The sequence below is a fragment of the Engystomops pustulosus genome, chromosome 11, assembly GCF_040894005.1.
Source record: "Engystomops pustulosus chromosome 11, aEngPut4.maternal, whole genome shotgun sequence".
NCBI lineage: Eukaryota > Metazoa > Chordata > Amphibia > Anura > Leptodactylidae > Engystomops > Engystomops pustulosus.
The window spans coordinates 57,652,824-57,678,025 of record NC_092421.1 but is presented as its reverse complement, the minus strand read 5'-3'; positions in this window follow the sequence as shown (position 1 = coordinate 57,678,025).

The window sequence follows — 25,202 nt, the reverse complement described above, 5'->3', positions numbered from 1 at the left end:
ATAATATTGTGCGCCTGTCTTTTGGAGTCTTTTTTCGTATACATGTAACAGGAGTAGTCTCAACTGTTCTCGTTTTTTCCTCAGTGCTAAGGCTAATTCTGGGGAGGGGGTATTTTTGTTAATTGTTTCCAATCTGTCTATCTCCTTTATTATATTTTCCGATTCCGCAGCTCTTTGTATTCTGTCTTGGATCCCAAGTTTAATGAATGTACCTCGCATGTAAACCTTATGCGCATTCCATAGTAAAACTGGGTCAGGAACAGATTCTGTGTTAAATCTGAAATATTCCTTTAGGTCTCTTGTAAATATAGGTTTATATTTGGGATGTTGTATTAGGTATTCATTACAGCGCCATATGTATGTGGGAGTTTGATCTACTGTTTCGGAGATGGTCAGCGTAATGGGCGCATGGTCTGACCATGTAATGGTGCTTATAGGGGTTTCTGTAACTCTTGATAGTAAATGTCTGCTTATTAAGAATAAATCTATTCTAGAATAAGAATTATGAACTGTGGAATGAAATGTATAGTCCTTTTCTGTGCTATGTTGAGCCCTCCATATGTCATATAATTCTGTTTTCCCTAGATCTTGGCTCAGGCTTTGGGGTTTCCTTAGGGTTACTGAGGAGCAGTCCATATAGGGATCAGGGGTGATATTAAAATCCCCTCCCATGATTATTTCACCCATAGCATGTTTTTTTAAGATCCTTTGCATCTTGCGAAAGAAATGTATCTGTCTCTTGTTTGGAGAGTAAACCGTAAGCAAGGTGAATGTTTCGTTGTTGATTGTGCAAACTATTAGAACGTATCTTCCCATTGGATCTTTCAGTACTTTATTCTCTTGGAACGCTACTGTATTTTTAATCGCAACTGCGACCCCTCTGCTCTTGTTGTGAAAGTGAGATTGGTATATGTGTGGAAAATTGGGGTTATGGAGTCTATGTGCGTCTTCCTGTTTCAAGTGAGTTTCCTGAACAAATAGTATGTCACATGACTGTTTCCTTGCATCCTTCCATATTTGGGACCTTTTGAACGGGTTGTTAATGCCCTTCACATTCATTGACAATACCTTTATACCCATGATAATTTATGTGTGTCTGCTACCTTTGAAACCTTGTGTTTGTCATGTGTTCTGTTTCTAGATATCATGAGAATTTTGTACCTTAGGATCTTCGTGTATTTGTACATGTGGCTGAAACCTAATTTAACAAAACATAACAATAAACATGAACATTTTGGGCTCCAAAGACTTTTGCCCATTTAGAATTTCTGCAGCATAAAGCTGCGTCAGTGGGGGAGAAAATAACAGTTCGGTTTTATAATTACCAGTCCTGAGATGGTGAATTCGGACTATTTAGGTGTGCACCGTACCGATTGTTCAACTTTGCTTCTTTGTTTTAGACCCGATCTTGTGCCATTCCTCTGTGACGTTTGTAAGAGGGGTTCTTTCTTGAAGAATTGTATCCGGTATGGGTATGCCCCATCTTTTCAGTAGACGTGCACCTTCCTCCGGTGATCTGACTACGGAGATGCTGCCGTTGCGGGAAATCAGTAGCTTTGTGGGGAATCCCCATTTGTATTGAATCTGATTCTTCCTAAGCGTAGTCGTGATTGGTGTTAGTTGTCTCCTTGTGCGAAGTGTTGCAGCCGAAAGGTCTGTGTAGATCGTTAGACCTTGATATGGATTCGGGAGAGTTCCTATTTTCCTAGTTTCAGCCATCAGGCGGTCCTTTGTCGTGAAGAAGTGGATTCGTGCTAGCACGTCTCGTGGTATTTCTTCATTCAGATGTTTTGGGCGCGGGAGTCTGTGCGCTCTATCAATTCTCAAGTCTTGCTCTGTACATTCTGGGAGAAGTACTTTAATAAATCTTTGTATGTAAGAAGTTAGTTCTGACTGTGTGATTACTTCTGGGATCCCCCGGAATTTCACGTTATTCCGGCGAGATCTGTCCTCTATATCAGCTAGTTTAGCATGGATTTGTTGAACTTCTTCTTCTAGCTTATAGTGATCATCTATTAGTTCATTGTGTGAATGTACTACTTCCCCCATTTTCTCTTCCACATGGTGGATTCTGTTACCAAGGGATTGAACTTCATCTTTTATCGGAGTCAGCATTTTGTTTATGTCTCCTTGGAATGCCCGCCGCCATACACTGAGCATGTTTTTCATGGAACACTCTGTGAGTGTTTTCTCCGATGCTGGCAGCAGCTCGAAGGCGTCTTGGGATGTAGTTGGGGAGCCTTCTGGGAGTGAATTTTCATCTCCTGAGTCTCTTTGCTCTGGTGACAGTCTGGGCCTCTGTTTTACTGGACTACAGCTCGTGGGGGAAGCTAGCGGCGGCCATTTTGATGGCGAGTCAGCGCCGATTCCCGCTTCTATATCCTCTACGATCCCCGTTTGTTTTGAAATCGGGGAAGCGGGGGCTGAGCTGGAGCGTCTATTCGAATGTGGCCCCCCGTACCTTTTGCTGTGTCCCGGCGAGTACTGTGTCTTTAGAGATCGTGTGCGCAGTCTTGCGGCGCCATCTTGGATTTGATCTTCTGCAGCGGAAAGGTAAAAATCCATAATTTTCTGGGGTTTTGAGGGGTTCCCCCTCTTCTTGTTAGTGCTCCTTGACATGGAGGCACTGATTATGCTTTTTTTCTCTCGGGTCTTTGCTGCTTAAAGTCGCTTTGGGCTTGCTGCAGTACCGGAGCTAACACCTCATGCGTCCGTGCAGACAGGCAGTCAGGCCACGCCCCTCCCTCCACTAGCCTTCTAAGTGGAACCTGTCAAAGTAGGTTATTTTTACAGCATTTTGCTCCAATTCCACACGTTTTTGCAACATCTAAAGGGATCATGGCAAAGTAGTTAGAAGTTGTGCAAATGGGGGTTGATGCAGATTACAAAAGATTAAAAGGGGATGGCAGCACCCCCAGCATGTGTGGCATCTATTTTCCTGGAAGGCAGTTGTCTTCTTTTTAGGAGCTTGCAAGTGCCATTTTCTGTGCATGCCAATAGAAGCTTGGCAGTGGGGTTTCAAAATGGCGCCCCCAGAGGCAGAAAAATACAAAATGGCTGCCCGCAGAAGAAAGCATGAGGCTAGTTTGCATCCCACGGAACACTGTGCGTGTCACAGTGGTTTCCCTTGGAAACTGGGACCATGACATCATAAAGGGCCCTGTTCTGCTGGCAGCTGTGGCTGTCTCACTGCTCATTCCAGCTCTGCAGCTCTTCAAGGAGGCAGCGGGAGATGCTGTGCACTGGGGCAGTCATCTCTGGGTTCATGGAAACCCCAGGAGGGGTAATGGCCCGTGCCAAGCAAGTTGGGCTTAGGGAAGATTTAAAGCGCATAGCAGACCATAATGCTAAAAGCACAAAAATCATGCATCATGTTCTTTTGCATGGGATTAGATGGCTGTCTTCTTTAGTCCTGCATACAGATATGTTTTTGGAGCACAATAGCGGCAGGGCAAGTCTTAATCTAGACGTCCCCACCCCCAGCTTTATCAATGCAAAGTAGAATCAGCCTGGGCCGCTTGCCTCTGTGTGCTAAACACCGGTCTTTATTAATCCAGTTATAAGTCAAACTTTTGCTTTGGAATGAAAGGTCTACATCTAGGGGAAGTGTCTGCCTGGGTGTACGACTTGCTTCATGGAGAACATTTAAGTTCCCTACATCCAACCTATTGTGCCAGTGCCCCCCTCCACTAGCCTTCTAAGTGGAACCTGTCAAAGTAGGTTATGCCAGCTTGATTTTTACAGCATTTTGCTCCAATTCCACACGTTTTTGCAACATCTAAAGGGATCATGGCAAAGTAGTTAGAAGTTGTGCAAATGGGGGTTGATGCAGATTACAAAAGATTAAAAGGGGATGGCAGCACCCCCAGCATGTGTGGCATCTATTTTCCTGGAAGGCAGTTGTCTTCTTTTTCGTAGCTTGCAAGCGCCATTTTCTGTGCATGGCAATTGAAGCTTGGCAGTGGGGTTTCAAAATGGCCGCCCCCAGAGGCAGAAAAATACAAAATGGCTGCCCGCAGAAGAAAGCATGAGGCTAGTTTGCATCCCACGGAACACTGTGCGTGTCACTGTGGTTTCCCTTGGAAACTGGGACCATGACATCATAAAGGGCGCTGTTCTGCTGGTAGCTGTGGCTGTCTCACTGCTCATTCCAGCTCTGCAGCTCTTCAAGGAGGCAGCGGGAGATGCTGTGCACTGGGGCTGTCATCTCTGGGTTCATGGAAACCCCAGGAGGGGTAATGGCCCGTGCCAAGCAAGTTGGGCTTAGGGAAGATTTAAAGCGCATAGCAGACCATAATGCTAAAAGCACAAAAATCATGCATCATGTTCTTTTGCATGGGATTAGATGGCTGTCTTCTTTAGTCCTGCATACAGATATGTTTTTGGAGCAAAATAGCGGCAGGGCAAGTCTTAATTTAGACGTCCCCACCCCCAGCTTTATCAAAGCAAAGTAGAATCAGCCTGGGCCGCTTGCCTCTGTCTGCTAAACACCAGTCTTTATTAATCCAGTTAAAAGTCAAACTTTTGCTTTGGAATGAAAGGTCTACATCTAGGGGAAGTGTCTGCCTGGGTGTACGACTTGCTTCATGGAGAACATTTAAGTTCCCTACATCAAACCTATTGTGCCAGTGCCCCCCTCCACTAGCCTTCTAAGTGGAACCTGTCAAAGTAGGTTATGCCAGCTTGATTTTTACAGCATTTTGCTCCAATTCCACACGTTTTTGCAACATCTAAAGGGATCATGGCAAAGTAGTTAGAAGTTGTGCAAATGGGGGTTGATGCAGATTACAAAAGATTAAAAGGGGATGGCAGCACCCCCAGCATGTGTGGCATCTATTTTCCTGGAAGGCAGTTGTCTTCTTTTTAGGAGCTTGCAAGTGCCATTTTCTGTGCATGGCAATAGAAGCTTGGCAGTGGGGTTTCAAAATGGCCGCCCCCAGAGGCAGAAAAATACAAAATGGCTGCCCGCAGAAGAAAGCATGAGGCTAGTTTGCATCCCACGGAACACTGTGCGTGTCACAGTGGTTTCCCTTGGAAACTGGGACCATGACATCATAAAGGGCCCTGTTCTGCTGGCAGCTGTGGCTGTCTCACTGCTCATTCCAGCTCTGCAGCTCTTCAAGGAGGCAGCGGGAGATGCTGTGCACTGGGGCAGTCATCTCTGGGTTCATGGAAACCCCAGGAGGGGTAATGGCCCGTGCCAAGCAAGTTGGGCTTAGGGAAGATTTAAAGCGCATAGCAGACCATAATGCTAAAAGCACAAAAATCATGCATCATGTTCTTTTGCATGGGATTAGATGGCTGTCTTCTTTAGTCCTGCATACAGATATGTTTTTGGAGCATAATAGCGGCAGGGCAAGTCTTAATCTAGACGTCCCCACCCCCAGCTTTATCAATGCAAAGTAGTATCAGCCTGGGCCGCTTGCCTCTGTCTGCTAAACACCAGTCTTTATTAATCCAGTTAAAAGTCAAACTTTTGCTTTGGAATGAAAGGTCTACATCTTATGGGGCGCTGTTTGTTCACAGTGCATTTTGGGACACAGAATCCATTTTGTAAGCACAGAATAATTTTGTGTTCACAAAATATTCTGCTTGAAGACAAAATACATTACACTTGCACAAAATTACACATCTACTTTTAGTGAACACCAAATTTATTTTGTGCTTACATAATAGATTATGTGAACAAAAAAACGATTTTGTGTTTACAGAATAATTTTTTGTGACACAGAATTAAATTTTGTAGACACAAAACTTGTCCTGTGACACAGATTTTTTATTTTGTGGCACAGAATAATTTTTTTTAACAAAATGACTTTTGTATAAGAGTCTTTTCAAAATTACATTTCTGTACTACAAAATGCCATTCTGTGAGACAAAACTCTTTTTGTGTACAACAAAACTATTTCTGTGATACAAAATATCATTTTGTGTAACAGAATTCTACTTCTGTACTACAAAATACCATTCTGTGCGACAAAATTCTACTTCTGTACTACAAAATACCATTCTGTGCGACAAAATTCTACTTCTGTACTACAAAGTGCCATTCTATGTGACAGAATTCTACTTCTGTACTACAAAATACCATTTTGTGTCACAGAATTCAACTTCTGTACTACAAAATGCCATTCTGTTTGACAAAATTCTTCTTCTGTACTACAAAATACTATTCTGTGTGACAGAATTCTACTTCTGTACTACAAAATACTATTCTGTGCGACAGAATTCTACTTCTGTACTACAAAATGCTATTCTGTGCGACAGAATTCTACTTCTGTACTACAAAATGCTATTCTGTGCGACAGAATTCTACTTTTGTACTACAAAAAACATTCTGTGCAACAGAATTCTTCTTCTGTACTACAAAATACTATTTTGTGCAACAGAATTCTACTTCTGTACTACAAAATACTATTTTGTGCGACAGAATTCTACTTCTGTACTACAAAATACCATTCTGTGCGACAGAATTCTACTTCTGTACTACAAAATACCATTCTGTGCGACAGAATTCTACTTCTGTATTACAAAATACTATTCTGTGCGACAGAATTCTACTTCTGTACTACAAAATGCTATTCTGTGCGACAGAATTCTACTTTTGTACTACAAAAAATATTCTGTGCAACAGAATTCTTCTTCTGCACTACAAAATGCTATTCTGTGCAACAGAATTCTACTTCTGTACTACAAAATGCTATTCTGTGGGACAGAATTCTACTTTTGTACTACAAAAAACATTCTGTGCAACAGAATTCTTCTTCTATACTACAAAATACTATTCTGTGCAACAGAATTCTACTTCTGTACTACAAAATACCATTCTGTGCGACAGAATTCTACTTCTGTACTACAAAATACTATTCTGTGCGACAGAATTCTACTTCTGTATTACAAAATGCTATTCTGTGCAACAGAATTCTACTTTTGTACTACAAAAAACATTCTGTGCAACAGAATTCTTCTTCTGTACTACAAAATACTATTCTGTGCGACAGAATTCTACTTCTGTACTACAAAATGCCATTCTGTGCAACAGAATTCTACTTCTGTACTACAAAATACTATTCTGTGCGACAGAATTCTACTTCTGTACTACAAAATACTATTCTGTGCGACAGAATTCTACTTCTGTGCAACAAAATACTATTCGGTGCGACAGATTTCTACTTCTGTACTACAAAATACCATTCTCTGCCACAGAATTCTACTTTTGTACTACAAAATGGCATTATGTGCGACAGAATTCTACTTATGTGCTACAAAATACTATTCTGTGCGACAGAATTCTACTTCTGTACTACAAAATACTATTCTGTGAGACAGAATTCTTATTCTGTGAGAAATATCTGTCAGTCAAACAGACCAGCCAACCAATGAAATGCTTCCTTTATTGCCAGGTCCTGGAGACAGCAGTGAAGCCCCAGCTCTGCTCTCAGGCTGGAGTTGGGAGGTCTCTCTGCTCTGCACTGGTTGTGGTCTATAGATAGGGCAGGGACTGGATTGTGTTGATCTCCTGCACATTGTATATACACAGGAAAGTGTCTGCTCTAAGAAGTTACTGTACATGATATTTCCTCATGGTGTAAAGGACCTTTGATGACGTCATCGCCATGTGACTTGTGTGGGAGGAGCAACTCTAGAGTTACACAGAAACCATGGAGATCCCTGGTAGAAGCTGCAGCCCTGAGGGATAGAGGAGCAATTGAGGGAGAGGAGGAGGTGGGGAGCAGGGAGAGGAGGAGGAGGAGGTGGGGAGCAGGAAGAGAAGAAGAAGGTGGGGAGCAGGGAGAGGAGGAGGTGGGGTGCAGGGAGAGGAGGAGGAGGGAGCAAGGAGAGGAGGAGGTGGGGAGCATGGAGAGGAGGAGAAGGTGGGGAGCAGGGAGAGGAGGAGAAGGTGGGGAGCAGGGAGAGGAGGAGGTGGAGTGCAGGGAGAGGAGAAGATGGGGAGCATGGAGAGGAGGAGAAGGTGGGGAGCATGGAGAGGAGGAGAAGGTGGGGAGCAGGGAGAGGAGGAGGTGGAGTGCAGGGAGAGGAGAAGGTGGGGAGCATGGAGAGGAGGAGGAGGTGGGGAGCAGGGAGAGGAGGAGGAGGAGGTGGGGAGCAGGGAGAGGAGAAGGAGGAGGTGGGGAGCAGGGAGAGGAGGAGAAGGTGGGGAGCAGGGAGAGGAGGAGGTGGGGTGCAGGGAGAGGAGGAGGAGGGAGCATGGGGAGGAGGAGAAGGTGGGGAGCATGGAGAGGAGGAGAAGGTGGGGAGCAGGGAGAGGAGGAGGTGGAGTGCAGGGAGAGGAGAAGGTGGGGAGCATGGAGAGGAGGAGAAGGTGGGGAGCATGGAGAGGAGGAGAAGGTGGGGAGCAGGGAGAGGAGGAGGTGGAGTGCAGGAGGTGGGGTGCAGGGAGAGGAGGAGGAGGGAGCAAGGAGAGGAGGAGGTGGGGAGCAGGGAGAGGAGGAGAAGGTGGGGTGCAGGGAGAGGAGGAGGTGGGGTGCAGGGAGAGGAGAAGGTGGGGAGCATGGAGAGGAGGAGAAGGTGGGGAGCATGGAGAGGAGGAGAAGGTGGGGAGCAGGGAGAGGAGAAGGTGGGGAGCAGGGAGAGGAGAAGGTGGAGTGCAGGGAGAGGAGAAGGTGGGGAGCATGGAGAGGAGGAGGAGGTGGGAAGCAGGGAGAGGAGGAGGAGGTGGGAGCAGGGAGAGGAGGAGAAGGTGGGGACCAGGGAGAGGAGGAGGTGGGGTGCAGGGAGAGGAGGAGGAGGGAGCAAGGAGAGGAGGAGGAGGGAGCAAGGAGAGGAGGAGGTGGGGAGCATGGAGAGGAGGAGAAGGTGGGGAGCAGGGAGAGGAGGAGGTGGGGTGCAGGGAGAGGAGGAGGTGGGGTGCAGGGAGAGGAGAAGGTGGGGAGCAGGGAGAGGAGGAGAAGGTGGGGAGCAGGGAGAGGAGGAGGTGGAGTGCAGGGAGAGGAGAGGAGAAGGTGGGGAGCAGGGAGAGGAGAAGGTGGGGAGCAGGGAGAGGAGGAGGAGGGAGCAAGGAGAGGAGCAGGTGGGGAGCAGGGAGAGGAGGAGGTGGGGAGCAGGGAGAGGAGAAGGTGGGGAGCAGGGAGAGGAGGAGAAGGTGGGGAGCAGGGAGAGGAGGAGGTGGGGTGCAGGGAGAAGAGGAGTGAGCAAGGAGAGGAGGAGGTGGGGAGCATGGAGAGGAGGAGGAGGTGGGGAGCATGGAGAGGAGGAGGTGGGGTGCAGGGAGAGGAGAAGGTGGGGAGCAGGAAGACGAGGAGAAGGTGGGGAGCAGGGAGAGGAGGAGGTGGGGTGCAGGGAGAGGAGGAGGAGGGAGCAAGGAGAGGAGGAGCTGGGGAGCATGGAGAGGAGGAGAAGGTGGGGAGCAGGGAGAGGAGGAGGTGGGGTGCAGGGAGTGGAGAAGGTGGGGAGCAGGGAGAGGAGGAGGTGGGGTGCAGGGAGAGGAGGAGGTGGGGTGCAGGGAGAGGAGGAGGAGGGAGCAAGGAGAGGAGGAGAAGGTGGGGAGCAGGGAGAGGAGGAGGTGGGGTGCAGGGAGAGGAGAAGGTGGGGAGCAGGGAGAGGAGGAGGTGGGGTGCAGGGAGAGGAGGAGGTGGGGAGCAGGGAGAGGAGGAGGTGGGGAGCATGGAGAGGAGGAGAAGGTGGGGAGCAGGGAGAGGAGGAGGTGGGGAGCATGGAGAGGAGGAGGAGGTGGGGTACAGGGAGAGGAGAAGGTGGGGTACAGGGAGAGGAGAAGGTGGGGTACAGGGAGAGGAGGAGGTGGGGAACAGGGAGAGGAGAAGGTGGGGAGCACGGACAGGAGGTGGTGGGGAGCAGGGAGAGGAGAAGGTGGGGTACAGGGAGAGGAGAAGGTGGGGTACAGGGAGAGGAGGAGGTGGGGAACAGGGAGAGGAGAAGGTGGGAGGCAGGGAGAGGAGGAGGTGGGGAGCAGGGAGAGGAGAAGGTGGGGAGTCAGGGAGAGGAAAAGGTGGGGTGCAGGGAGAGGAGGAGGTGGAGTGCAGGCAGAGGGGGAGGTGGAGTGCAGGCAGAGGAGGAGGTGGGGAGCAGGGAGAGGAGGAGGTGGGGAGCAGGGAGAGGAGAAGGTGGGGAGTCAGGGAGAGGAAAAGGTGGGGTGCAGGGAGAGGAGGAGGTGGAGTGCAGGCAGAGGGGGAGGTGGAGTGCAGGCAGAGGAGGAGGTGGGGAGCAGGGAGAGGAGGAGGTGGGGAGCAGGGAGAGGAGGAGGTGGGGAGCAGGGAGAGGAGGAGAAGATGGGGAGTCAGGGAGAGGAGAAGGTGGGGAGTCAGGGAGAGGAGAAGGTGGGGAGTCAGGGAGAGGAGAAGGTGGGGAGTCAGGGAGAGGGGTGCAGAGTGACATGGATGTAATGTGGGGGTGCAGTGTGACATGGGTGTAATGTGGGGTGCAGAGTGACATGGGTGTAATATGGGGGTGCAGGGTGACATGGCTGTAATGTGGGGTGCAGGGTGACATGGATGTAACGTGGGGTACAGGGTGACATGGATGTGATGTGGGGGTGCAGGGTGACATGGCTGTTATGTGGGGGTGCAGGGTGACATGTATGTAATGTGGCATGCAGGGTGATAGGGATGTAAAGTGGGGTGCAGGGTGACATGGCTGTCATGTGTGGTACAGGGTGACATGGCTGTAATGTGGGGTGCAGGGTGAGATGGATGTATTTTGGGGTGCAGGGTGACTTGGATGTAATGTGGGGGTGCAGGGTGAGATGGATGTAATGTGGGGTGCAGGGTGACATGGTGTAATGTGGGGGTGCAGGGTGACATGGATGTTATGTGGGGTGCAGGGTGACATGGATGTTATGTGGGGTGCAGGGTGACATGGATGTAATGTGGGGGTGCAGGGTGACATGGATGTAATGTGGGGTGCAGGGTGACATGGATGTAATGTGGGGGTGCAGTGTGACATGGGTGTAATGTGGGAGTGCAGGGTGATATGGATGTAATGTGGGGGTGCAGGGTGACATGGATGTATTGTGGGGTGCAGGGTGATATGGATGTAATGTGGGGGTGCAGGGTGACATGGATGTAATGTGGGGTGCAGGGTGACATGGATGTAATGTGGGATGCAGGGTGACATGGATGTTATGTGGGGTGCAGGGTGACATGGCTGTAATGTATGGTGCAGGGTGACATGGATGTAAAGTGGGGTGCAGGGTGACGTGGATGTAATCGGGTGCAGAGTGACATGGATGTAATGTGAGGTGCAGGGTGATATGGATGTAATGTGGGGGTGCAGGGTGACTTAGGTGTAATGTGGGTGCAGGGTGACATGGCTGTAATGTGAGGTGCAGGGTGACATGGATGTAATGTGAGGTGCAGGGTGATATGAATGTAATGTGGGGGTGCAGGGTGACATGGATGTAATGTGGGGTGCAGGGTGACATGGTTGTAATGTGGGGGTGCAGGGTGACATGGATGTAATGTGCGGTGCAGGGTGAGATGGATGTAATGTGGGGGTGCAGGGTGACATGGATGTAATGTGCGGTGCAGATTGACATGGATGTAATGTGGGGGTGCAGAGTGACATGGATGTAATGTGGGGGTGCTGGGTGACATGGATGTAATGTGGGGGTGCAGGGTGACATGGATGTAATGTGGGGGTGCAGGGTGACATGGATGTAATGTGCGGTGCAGGGTGAGATGGATGTAATGTGGGGTGCAGATTGACATGGATGTAATGTGGGGGTGCAGGGTGACATGGATGTAATGTGGGGGTGCAGGGTGACATGGATGTAATGTGGGGGTGCAGGGTGACATGGATGTAATGTGCGGTGCAGGGTGAGATGGATGTAATGTGGGGTGCAGATTGACATGGATGTAATGTGGGGGTGCAGGGTGACATGGATGTAATGTGGGGGTGCAGGGTGACATGGATGTAATGTGGGGTGCAGGGTGACATGGATGTAATGTGGGGTGCAGGGTGACTTAGGTGTAATGTGGGTGCAGGGTGACATGGATGTAATGTGGGGTGCAGGGTGACATGGATGTAATGTGGGTACAGGGTGACATGGATGTAATGTGGGGTGCAATGTGACATGGATGTAATGTGGGGGTGCAGGGTGACAGATGTAATGTGGGATGAGGGGGGGACATGGGTGTAATGTGGGGTGCAGGGTGACATGGATGTAATGTGGGGTAAGAGTGACATGGATGTAATGTGGGGTGCAGGGTGACATGGATGTAATGTGAGGTGCAGGGTGAGATGGATGTATTTTGGGGTGCAGGGTAACATGGATGTAATGTGGGGGTGCAGGGTGACATGGATGTAATGTGGGGTGCAGGGTGACATGGATGTTATGTGGGGTGCAGGGTGACATGGATGTTATGTGGGGTGCAGGGTGACATGGATGTATTGTGGGGTGCAGGGTGACATGGATGTATTGTGGGGTGCAGGGTGACATGGATGTAATGTGGGGGTGCAGGGTGACATGGATGTATTGTGGGGTGCATTGTGATATGGATGTAATGTGATGGTGCAGGGTGACATGGATGTAATGTGGGGGTGCAGGGTGACATGGATGTAATGTGGGGGTGCAGGGTGACATGGATGTAATGTGGGGTGCAGGGTGACATGGATGTTATGTGGGGTGCAGGGTGACATGGATGTTATGTGGGGTGTAGATCAGTCTCTACATTGAGGGTCAGGATTTTCCCTGATCAGACATAGCAGGTCCTGGTGGATAAGGGGAGCCGCTTCTTTAGCCCATTAGGATTTAGCATCCTTTATATAAAGCAAACTAAATGCTGGATGGCAAAACCGGGTCCCTGAGCCCACAAGGTTTTGGGTAGTAAGAGATTTCCCATGAAATAAAGTTCTCACATCTCAATGTTTACACAATAAAGATCATGTTTAACCCCTTACTGTACAATGTTACTCAGTGTTATTGGTGTTTTAGCTCCTATCACTCAGTGATGGTCGGTGTAAGACTCCAGAGTGTGAGCGGGGACTCTCTGAGCAGACACTTCATGATTCCTCTGTGCTGTGAGCGTGGACTCTCTGAGCAGACACTTCTTGATCCCTCTGTGCTGTGAGCGGGGACTCTCTGAGCAGACACTTCATGATCCCTCTGTGCTGTGAGCGTGGACTCTCTGAGCAGACACTTCTTGATCCCTCTGTGCTGTGAGCGGGGACTCTCTGAGCAGACACTTCATGATCCCTCTATGCTGTGAGCGGGGACTCTCTGAGCAGACACTTCATGATCCCTCTAGTGCTGTGAGCGGGGACTCTCTGAGCAGACACTTCATGATTCCTCTGTGCTGTGAGCGGGGACTCTCTGAGCAGACACTTCATGATCCCTCTGTGCTGTGAGGGGGGACTCTCTGAGCAGACACTTCATGATTCCTCTGTGCTGTGAGCGGGGACTCTCTCAGCAGACACTTCATGATCCCTCTGTGCTGTGAGCGGAAACTCTCTGAGCAGACACTTCATGAGTCCTCTGTGCTGTGAGTTCCTGTGAGCTCAAAATGTGCTTAGATTATAAGGGTACAGGGTTTATCTACACTTTCATTTACCTTCTGAGCATTCACTAGTATCTGACACATAGAAAGAGAAGAGACAGATCAGAGATGATGAGATCCATGAGATGCCTATTACACACAATGGGGCTGATTTATCAAGCTGTCTAAAAGTCAGAATATTCCTAGTTGCCCAGGGCAACCAATTACAGCTCAGCTTTCATTTCACCAGTGCTCATGAATATTTTAAAGGGGAGCTGTGAAAGGAAGATTCTGACTTTTAGACAGCTCGATAAATCTTCCCCAATGACACTCTCAGCACTACTACATCTCACACACACAGTCAGCCCTGCTATATGCCTCCCCTCCCCTTGATAAAGATATTTTTAGGTAGTTCTATTATGGTAGGTTTCCTTTAACGAATCTCAGCCAGAATACGGCCGCCATAAAAGTGCGGAGTGCACGGACACGCATGTATCACCATACCATACCCCCCAGAAAAAAAGAACGTGCTTCAATAGAAACATACACAGACCCCCCCCCCAAAAAATAGGCCAAAATCCTGTATTTAAATATTTAATACTTGGTATCACATTAGCAGATTACAAAGAATACGACCCAGACCAGTAATAGTGAGACTGTCCTGATACTATATACAGGTCACCGCACACATCACCGACTGTAGGTGGCGCCTCTCTTATCATGGTGACCTATCCCTATCTCTCCATCATTGCTGTCCCCGAGTGACTTATCTCTAAATGGATCCTCTCACTCCTAGTTGTCAGAGTGGATCCTCTCACTCCTAGTTGTCAGTGTGGATCCTCTCACTCCTAGTTGTCAGTGTGGATCCTCTCACTCCTAGTTGTCAGCGTGGATCCTCTCACTCCTAGTTGTCAGCGTGGATCCTCTCACTCCTAGTTGTCAGCGTGGATCCTCTCACTCCTAGTTGTCAGCGTGGATCCTCTCACTCCTAGTTGTCAGCGTGGATCCTCTCACTCCTAGTTGTCAGCGTGGATCCTCTCACTCCTAGTTGTCAGTGTGGATCCTCTCACTCCTAGTTGTCAGTGCGGATCCTCTCACTCCTAAAGGTCGGTGCGGATCCTCTCACTCCTAGAGGTCGGTGCGGATGCTCTCACTCCTAGTTGTCAGTGTGGATCCTCTCACTCCTAGTTGTCAGTGTGGATCCTCTCACTCCTAGTTGTCAGTGTGGATCCTCTCACTCCTAGTTGTCAGTGTGGATCCTCTCACTCCTAGTTGTCAGTGTGGATCCTCTCACTCCTAGTTGTCAGTGTGGATCCTCTCACTCCTAGTTGTCAGTGTGGATCCTCTCACTCCTAGTTGTCAGTGTGGATCCTCTCACTCCTAGTTGTCAGTGTGGATCCTCTCACTCCTAGTTGTCAGTGTGGATCCTCTCACTCCTAGTTGTCAGTGTGGATCCTCTCACTCCTAGTTGTCAGTGTGGATCCTCTCACTCCTAGTTGTCTGTGCGGATCCTCTCACTCCTAGAGGTCGGTGTGGATGCTCTCACTCCTAGTTGTCAGTGTAGATCCTCTCACTCCTAGTTGTCAGTGCGGATCCTCTCACTCCTAAAGGTCGGTGCGGATCCTCTCACTCCTAGAGGTCGGTGTGGATGCTCTCACTCCTAGTTGTCAGTGTGGATCCTCTCACTCCTAGTTGTCAGTGTGGATCCTCTCACTCCTAGTTGTCAGTGTGGATCCTCTCACTCCTAGTTGTCAGTGTGGATCCTCTCACTCCTAGTTGTCAGTGTGGATCCTCTCACTCCTAGTTGTCAGTGTGGATCCTCTCACTCCTAGTTGTCAGTGTGGATCCTCTCACTCCTAGTTGTCAGTGTGGATCCTCTCACTCCTAGTTGTCAGTGTGGATCCTCTCACTCCTAGTTGTCAGTGTGGATCCTCTCACTCCTAGTTGTCAGTGTGGATCCTCTCACTCCTAGTTGTCAGTGCGGATCCTCTCACTCCTAGAGGTCGGTGTGGATGCTCTCACTCCTAGTTGTCAGTGTAGATCCTCTCACTCCTAGTTGTCAGTGTGGATCCTCTCACTCCTAGTTGTCAGTGTGGATCCTCTCACTCCTAGTTGTCAGTGTGGATCCTCTCACTCCTAGTTGTCAGTGTGGATCCTCTCACTCCTAGTTGTCAGTGTGGATCCTCTCACTCCTAGTTGTCAGTGTGGATCCTCTCACTCCTAGTTGTCAGTGTGGATCCTCTCACTCCTAGTTGTCAGTGTGGATCCTCTCACTCCTAGTTGTCAGTGTGGATCCTCTCACTCCTAGTTGTCAGTGCGGATCCTCTCACTCCTAGAGGTCGGTGTGGATGCTCTCACTCCTAGTTGTCAGTGTGGATCCTCTCACTCCTAGTTGTCAGTGTGGATCCTCTCACTCCTAGTTGTCAGTGTGGATCCTCTCACTCCTAGTTGACCATTGTCAGTAAAAGTATGAGGCTACATGCACACGATGCATGCACGCTGTACCCTAGTACTGTATTACGGGGGCATACATCGGTGCCAGGGAGAGGAGCAGGGGATGAGTGCTGGTGACCGCCCCTCTCCATAGGAATACACAGCACACAGCACCGTATTCCGGAGAAAGATAGGACCTGTCCTTGCTTTCTACGGACTATTGAACATTACAATGCCGCACAGACTGCTCCCGTATGGCGCCGTGAGGCGTTTGAAATGTATGGGGAACGTATATATGTGCCGTATATACATCGGCTGTATATACGTCCTCCATACCTTCCAGTGAATGTAGCCTTAAACCGTTCCTAGAAAGGCTATAACAAATGTGCATGTCCTTTCCCCCCCTAGAGATTACATTGTTTATATTACAAGGATTGTGATTGGTCGGAATTGAATTTGCATTGTACCAGGGACTCGTCTATGCTCACATGTTTGGTGGGGTATATGCCTGGGCAAACTTGGCACTAAAATGATCTTATATGTGCCTGACCTTAAATAAACGATCATAACTGGGGTCACCTCTGGGTGGGCACTGTGTGTTGTCGGCAGGGCCGGCGCTATGGGTAGGCAAAGGTGGCAATTGCCCAGGGCCCCTGGGAGAAAGGGGAGAATCTCTTCTTTCAAATGAATCTTGAATTGTGTTTCTAGGTGCCATGGATCCAGAGATATTCAGGTTTAAAGTGAGAATATCAGGTGCCATTTTATATATAAAAATCACTCCCAACGGCAGTTTAACAGTTAATATTTCCGTTTTCCTACATTTTAGAAACACAATTTTAGATTCATATAAAAGAGGAGACTCTCTTCTTTCATAGGAAAAGAAGTGAGGTTCTATGTGTCACAGAGCCAGAGATACAGCCCCCTGAATTGTAACCCCCCCCCCCCCCCCCATCCAGATTCTTAGCCATCAGGCTGCAGGGAGCATTTGCTGGACACAGGAGTTGCTGCACCTCACAGATAATGGAAATATTCACTTTATATGTTACTACATTTTGAGAAGGGATAATATCAACTAATATTCATGTTTTTAACCCTTCTCTATGCAGAACTATCTAAGAACACACTTTTGGCCACATGTATCAATCGTTTTTTCCAGGTTTTTTTTGCGCCTTTTCATTCAGGCGCACTGTTTTTGTGCCATTTTTGTGACTAAACGCCAAACTAGCTGCGCAGCAAAAATAACCACCTTTCCCTCATTTATCCTAGCAATCCAGATGTTTTGCTGCGCCTAATGATATTCATCACTTGCGACTTTTCATTTAGGCGCAAAAACGGGCACAAAAACACTCCAGCCCGAAGGTGGCGTTATCTGAGAAGAAAGCACTGAGCCCCTTTGCTGCTAGAAATGAGCTGTTCTGCAAAGCTCAGCCAGACACTAGTACAGATAATACAGACATGAGATACTCTGCAGACAGGAGCTGCAGACTCTATTTACAGTTTATCACCTTCTATTTACAAAACATTCTGCAGAATCCTGAGCTCAGAGCAAGAGAGAAGAGAACTTTGCAGAATGTTGCACATAGTACTGACAAGTGTCCCCCATGTAATTCTGCACAGTATCACCAGTGTGTCTGAGGGGGATACTGTGCAGAATTACAGGGGTGCAGCAGGAGACCAGCACTGGGGGATCCCCTCCAGGAGAAGCCACTGCTGAGGAGGTCACTGGGTGCTGGGTGTCACACACCTGGGTGCTGCTGTGAGTGTTATCTTCATGCTGGGATGTGGGAGAAGCAGAGAGGAGCTTGTAGCAGGATCACATGTAAGTGCACGAATCTAACATTGCGCCTACACTGCGCCGAAATTGCGCCTTAACTGTGTTAAAGTAAAGTGATTAATAAGAGGCAGGAAATTAACTTATCACAGATGGTTGTAGCTTGTGATAATTCTGGCAAAACAGTGCAAAACAGAATTTAGGCGCAACTACTACACTTAGGCGCACAGAAGTGATAAATGTGGCCCATTCTCTCTTATTCCCTTTTATTTTTTTGTTGGGAAAATTGACTGTTATGATGAACATTCAATCCTCTTCGCCTAATGTGACTACACCGCGACCAGAACATGTCCATAAAGTTATATGTAACACCAAAAACACACACATGTCCTGGAATAAAGTTTTTATTTCCCATCATCCTCCATTATTTACACCTATGTTATGACGTTCTCACTTTCATTCTTATGAAGCGCGGAGGGTTCTGTTATTGTGCAGCTAATACATTGGCGCACATCTAAAAGTGACTTTTATTATCTCATTAGAGAGGTTTATGGATATATAGTTATTTATTTGGGTTACCATTGTCTAAGGAACAGACAATGTTACATCTGTGTGAATTTTCTGCAGTTCCCTCGGCTGCATATTTTGGTGAATATATTGGTGTGGGGTCTGTATGATCTCCTCACATCTTACTGGTTTAGGAAAGTAGATTTTCTTTATATAAGTATCTGGATTTGTACATATTTTAGAGGAAATTTTTAATGTTAATTGCCAAATGCATGGCCTGGTTGTCTGCTTTCAAAATTCTATAGGTTTTATGGCGCCTTTACTTTTTGTTCTGTTTTATTGATATATTTTGCAGGTTGTGACTGTGTAAAAATGTCTAGCTGAAAAGCAGATATCTAGTTATTACAGTTTTAGTGATATTATGTGGATTTATTTATGTGAACATATCAATATGGGACATTTGTGAACTCTACAAATGTCCATGTATTACATTTAGGAGATGTGAAGGTAAACATTTTCTGTTTGGATCAAATTTTTTGCCATCAAAGTCAAATTTTAAGTATTTTTAATAAAATGTTTCAATTTGAATCAAAATTGAATGAAGGCGCCTATGTCTATAAAATCTTTGATGCAATTTTGAAAATTGGGCAAGTGTCTGCTTTCAGAAAATATCAGTCCCTCTCCCCAATGGGCCTCACAGTCTAATCAACCTACCAGTAATTTTTTGGAGTGTGGGAGGAAACCGGAGGACCCGGAGGAAACCCACGCAGACACAGAGAGAACATACAAAATTTTTGCAGATGTTGACCAGCGCTGCAAGGCTGTAGTGCTAATCACGGAGCCACCATGCTGCCCATAAATCTCCCTATCATTTATCTATCTCCTATAAAATTCTCCCATATTACAGTTTGTTTTACCATACTAAAGGGAGCCTCTTGCTGACTGTGACTGGTCATAAAATAGTTTTATTTTGGGGCCCCACTTTTAGTTTTGCCCAGGGCCCCACTTTGTCTAGAACCGTCCCTGGTTGTCGGTGTAGTGCATAAACTTATGGATGGCTTCAGAGCGCATCCTGCTCATCGCCATGCTGGACATCTGGGTGTGGTACAGAATGTCTGGACTCCAGGAGTCCCTGATCGATGGCGTCTTCATAATCCCCATAAGAACTATTATGCCCCAATACTTCTCCATCTCTGCTGCAGTGACAGGGGTCCACCTCTAGGGTTGTGCATAAAATGGGGTTTTGGGCATATGCTGTGCAGCGTAGAGATTGGTCTGGACTACAATTAAATTCAACCGCACTTAATCAAAAAGAAAACTTTAAAAAGTCCACAGCTCTGAGCCCTGCCGTGTCAAATTTAATTCCAGGTCCCAAGTCGGGGACCTGAGGGGTATAATTATCTGGAGCTACCCATGTGGGGTCAGTGGAAGCCGCAGACACGTTAATCGCAGAAGTCCCAGGCACAGGAACCCTATGGCGCCTTCTCGGCGTCCTTCCAGGTCACTGGAAGAGGAGCATGAGGATGATGATAGGTAAAAGGGGACATCATCCCCACTAGCTGACTCGGTGTCAGAGGCCGGCATGTTGTATGTGCAACATCCCCCACCGGGGCCTAGCCCTTGAGGTGAGGCCTGGAGTCAGCCGGGGCCCGCGGTACCGGAGTGGCTGGCGGTTGCGGCCTAAGCACGCTATTGTCACGGTGCTTGGTACGGGGGAACCGGAGGGCTGGTACAGTCTGGCAGGTCTCCAGCAGGGTGGTGTTGGCAAGAAAAGATGAGGGAGAGGCTGCTATAGCGAATCTCCCTGGGGCAAACCCTTAATGTCCCGAGTGTGAGTCTCTGGGTGATGGACAGGGTGCCGGTGATGAAGGCAGCCGTATTAGCAGGGACCAGACGGAGACAGAAGTTGAAGAAAACAACTTACAGTTCTTTATTTGAACCGGCAGGAACCGCAGCAACGTGCCTTTAACAGGTAGATGGAGTGCTGAGATGTGAGTTGGAGGGAGCCTCAGGAGATAGTTCACCAGCCTGGATGTATAGGGCAGGCTGGGAGGCAGCTGTGTCCTGGTAGGAAGCTTCAGCTTGTCCTGTAGGGCTTCAGGTATCACCTTCAAAGGTAAGATGATACCCCTTTTCCTCACTACACTAACTCTAATCTAATACTCCACTCTTCAGAGGCAGGGGCTAGGCTCTTCCTGCTCTGGTATGGGCTAGACAGAGATTACTCACTCACTCACTGATCTCTAGGATTCCACACTAGAATAATCATCCAGAACATTCCTGGCCAGAGGTTTTATTACCTCCCTTTGGTCAGGTGGTGGCTGCTCCTCCAATCACATCTCAGCTTACAGAGCACAGGATGTAACACATATCATTGGACAACAGCATCTTGCATCATACAAAATACTTAACCTCTGCCTTGCCAGGCAGGATTCACCACTGCAATACCCCTATGTCCTATCAGGGCCATGTAGTGTAAGGTGATTACATGCAGGTGGGACGTATTCGCAAACCCTCCCTCGCCATTGCATCGGCGAGGGTGTTGCATACCCCGGGGGCAATTGAAAGAGCCACCCTCGGCTCGACTACAGATGGTTTGGGGCACAGAGGGGGCTAAGGGCACTTCTGGGAAGTGCAGGCTATGTGAGGTGTAGGGACAAACCGCCCATGGTCCTGGAGACAGGCACCTGGGTTGGTGTCGGACTAAGACAAAAGCATGTAGCTGTATGACAGTTGGTCGCTGACGCCATTAAACCGAACTGTACAGTAGGAAAGGTGTGGTGTCATGTCCTGTAATCCACTCCTTGCACCAAGGCCTGTATATTTGTTTTATCAACGCTTCTTCCCTGGCGGCAATTATATGGTGTCTATCTGCATTGCATTAGCATATTCGACACAAGTACCTCCTGACGTCCTTACCCATAGAATGAGTGGCATCCAGGTGCTATCTCTGTAACACCCCCGGTCCCCGAAGGACCCGCAGTTTACGGACTACCCCCATGTGCAAACCTCGGTTTGGGGATAAGGTAACAGTCAGTGTTTTACATAGAAAGACGGTCCGACACAGCCACACTACAACCTGAAAAGCCTATGAAAGGGTTAATGCAGACTACTGGCAGATATGACAGTGTGCAAACATGTTAGCAAAATCACATTGGCTTAGCAGCCCAATGGGTACACATCTTATAACATAACGTTACAGAGGTAGATAGGCTACTCAGGGTAGCACGATAGTAAATGTCTCTTTTCCTGCAAAGAAAAGGCATAAAAAGGTGCAAGCAGAATGTCCGTACCTAAAAAGGAAGGCATTAAGTGCAAAATAATAAGTCAATAGCCACTTTTCCTTTGTAGTATCTGGCAAAAGTCTCTCAGAAGGTCTCTACTGACAAAGTCCATCTTCTGGGTACAGCCCTTGATGTGGGGAAAAGTGCACTAAAGAAAACAAAGGGTCTCCTCTTTGTGTAGAGGGACAGAGTCCTTTGAAGAAACTCTCTGCTGTGGCAGAGGAAGGGTGCTATCATAGCACATGACAGTGTATAATCTCTTGACTGAGATAAATAAGGGTAAGAGTCTCAGGACAGTCTCTGGCTCTTTGGGGCAAATGGAGACAAAAATATACAATATGTACAATGGACATAGTACCTGGAGAGGGCTACAGCCCTTCAGGGGTTAGTCAGCATCTTCGCTGGGTTCAGCAGGGACAGGATCCAAGGTCCGCAGGGGATCCTGTGCATCCTCAGCGGGAGTAGGTACCGGCTGGGGACACCCGGTGGCAGCAGTGGGTACTGCAGGTGCAGCAACATCCTCCGGACCTTCAGGGGGAGAAGCGCTGTCGCCCGGGGTGTCGGCTGATCCAGCCGGGGGCTCAACTGAGCCAGGGACCACAGAGGGGTCCAGGAAGAAATAAACAGAGTCCAGCGGCCGTGCCGCGGCTCCTTCCAGCTCCGGTTCTTCCGGGGCCGGGTCATCACCCCATTGGTAACCGGCAAGGGGAGATGCGGGCCTAGATGGAACCTCCGGACAAGGTTCACTGGCCGGGATGTCTTCTCCCACAGAAGAGCCGCGGGACCTGGCAATGCTCCCGGCAGGGGAGACAGTGGGGGTGGCGCCCTGGATCATGCCCGGCCCATGGATAGCAATGGGACCCGTACTCACAATTACTGTGGATGGGGCATTCACGTGGGTCACCGCCCGGGGACTTGCAGCCGAGGAGGAAGAGGTGTTCGGAGACTCCGGCCACTCGTCGTCCTCATACCAGTCGTCCTGCGGGAAGTAACGGTCCTCGTCGGAATCGGGGATCCGGATCACGCCAGCCGCCCAGGGTCCTCGAGGTCCTTCCTGCAGGGAGAACTCGATGCACTCTCCCGGCTTCAGGTTGTGCAGGCTCTCCGGCAGATCAGGTCTCTTGACGGACCGGCGGGGTATAAATACTTCCCGTCCGGTGTAGTCCTGGGTGGCGAAGCCATAGCCCTTCCGCTTGTCGAAGAACCGGACCATGCCGGTGGTGCGATTCTTCTCGACCCAAGCTCCAGCTGTAGATCGGCCGGCCATGTACCGCTGGGCCTCCTTCTCTCTGCGTCGCTGGTCCAAGACAGCGTCTCGGAGTCGCCGACGGGCGGCCTCACCTCGGCCTTGAGGCTGCGGAGGTTTCGGTGCTGGGGCTCGTGGCTCCGGTTCAGGCTCGGATCTCCTTGGACGACAGGTAGGTGCCGGAACAGGAGCAGGAACCACCGGAGGGTCAGGAACCACTACAGCGGGGCTAGCAGGCCGCGCGGCAGGAGTAGTAGGCCTCGGAGCAGGTGGAGCGGCAACACTAGGCCCCGGCGTTGGCTCGGTAGGAGTCGGGGCCTCCCCACGTGGCGCCTCCACGTGGACCCGCGGTACCGGAATGGTAGCCGGGATAGGGACGAGGAACCGCCCGGGTGGGATTTGGTACTGCGTCACCGTTTGGTAGCATGTCCTGGTGACGAAGGCCCGAGTCAATCCTCGGTGCAGCCGATGTCCAGCGGAGGGTCTTCGGACAGGCTGCGCAGAGACCACCACCATAGTCTCTAGGACCTCGTAAAACTCCGGACGCTCCACAGGAGGGAGAGGCGGAGGACCCCACATGGCGTTGTCCTCTCTGTCCAAAATCCACTCCAGTTCTGGCGCTTCTCTGAGGCAGGGCAGGAAGTCCGCCTCGAGCCAGTGGGAGGAGTCCGAGTCCTTCCCGCCAAGAGCTGTGGCGGGCTCTAATTTTTCCTGCGCCACAGGAGGCGGGGTTCGCGCGCTTCGCGCGGGGGTGGAGCTTGATGCGTCATCTGGGTTTCCCGCCAGTGAAGGTTTTGGCGGGCTGGAATTATTTGCTGCGCCACAGTTTCTGAGGAAAAAATCTTCGGGCGCGGCAGCGCCGGATGTAGCAGAGCTGGTACAGTTCTTGCCAAGATTAACCTCTGGAGTGCGGGAGCGGCGCTCGACCGCACGTGGCAGCAGTATAACACAGTTCATTCCAGAAACGTACAAGTCCTTAGGCCTAAACCCGGATGGCAGCAGGGTTAGGCAGCACAGTCTTTTAATAAAGGAAAGTCTTTAATGCCGTAATAAGGCACAGAAGTAACAATCCTGTTCGTGACGCCACTTGCAACATCCCCCACCGGGGCCTAGCCCTTGAGGTGAGGCCTGGAGTCAGCCGGGGCCCGCGGTACCGGAGTGGCTGGCGGTTGCGGCCTAAGCACGCTATTGTCACGGTGCTTGGTACGGGGGAACCGGAGGGCTGGTACAGTCTGGCAGGTCTCCAGCAGGGTGGTGTTGGCAAGAAAAGATGAGGGAGAGGCTGCTATAGCGAATCTCCCTGGGGCAAACCCTTAATGTCCCGAGTGTGAGTCTCTGGGTGATGGACAGGGTGCCGGTGATGAAGGCAGCCGTATTAGCAGGGACCAGACGGAGACAGAAGTTGAAGAAAACAACTTACAGTTCTTTATTTGAACCGGCAGGAACCGCAGCAACGTGCCTTTAACAGGTAGATGGAGTGCTGAGATGTGAGTTGGAGGGAGCCTCAGGAGATAGTTCACCAGCCTGGATGTATAGGGCAGGCTGGGAGGCAGCTGTGTCCTGGTAGGAAGCTTCAGCTTGTCCTGTAGGGCTTCAGGTATCACCTTCAAAGGTAAGATGATACCCCTTTTCCTCACTACACTAACTCTAATCTAATACTCCACTCTTCAGAGGCAGGGGCTAGGCTCTTCCTGCTCTGGTATGGGCTAGACAGAGATTACTCACTCACTCACTGATCTCTAGGATTCCACACTAGAATAATCATCCAGAACATTCCTGGCCAGAGGTTTTATTACCTCCCTTTGGTCAGGTGGTGGCTGCTCCTCCAATCACATCTCAGCTTACAGAGCACAGGATGTAACACATATCATTGGACAACAGCATCTTGCATCATACAAAATACTTAACCTCTGCCTTGCCAGGCAGGATTCACCACTGCAATACCCCTATGTCCTATCAGGGCCATGTAGTGTAAGGTGATTACATGCAGGTGGGACGTATTCGCAAACCCTCCCTCGCCATTGCATCGGCGAGGGTGTTGCATATGTCTCCAGCACGGTGCACGTCTTCTGAGACACTGCACACAAATATATAAGAATGTGCACCAGAAAAAAACTAGAGAACGTACATGGACAATCCGCACAGATGGCACACACAAAAAAAAGATAAGTGCACCCAACTACAGGTACACCTGCGGCGCTCCGGAAAAAAATAATACCAGGCTCAAAAAAAAACCCTATGTGCAACGTGCAAAATTGCGCTACAGATGCACCTAGCTGCCCTAAGACAACCTAACTACCGCTAAAGATACCGCTATTCACACGGCGCACAGAAAAGTGTGTCCAGTGCAGAACAACGCTAACACAGCGCACTGAAAAGTGCTTTTCGGGTTCAGAAGGGACAGACAGGGAAAAACGGAAGACAAGTGTGATCACGCAAGGTGATCACACAGGGAAAACAAAGGATGCAGGAGGGAACAGATAGGGATCAATAGAGATAAGATAGGAAAA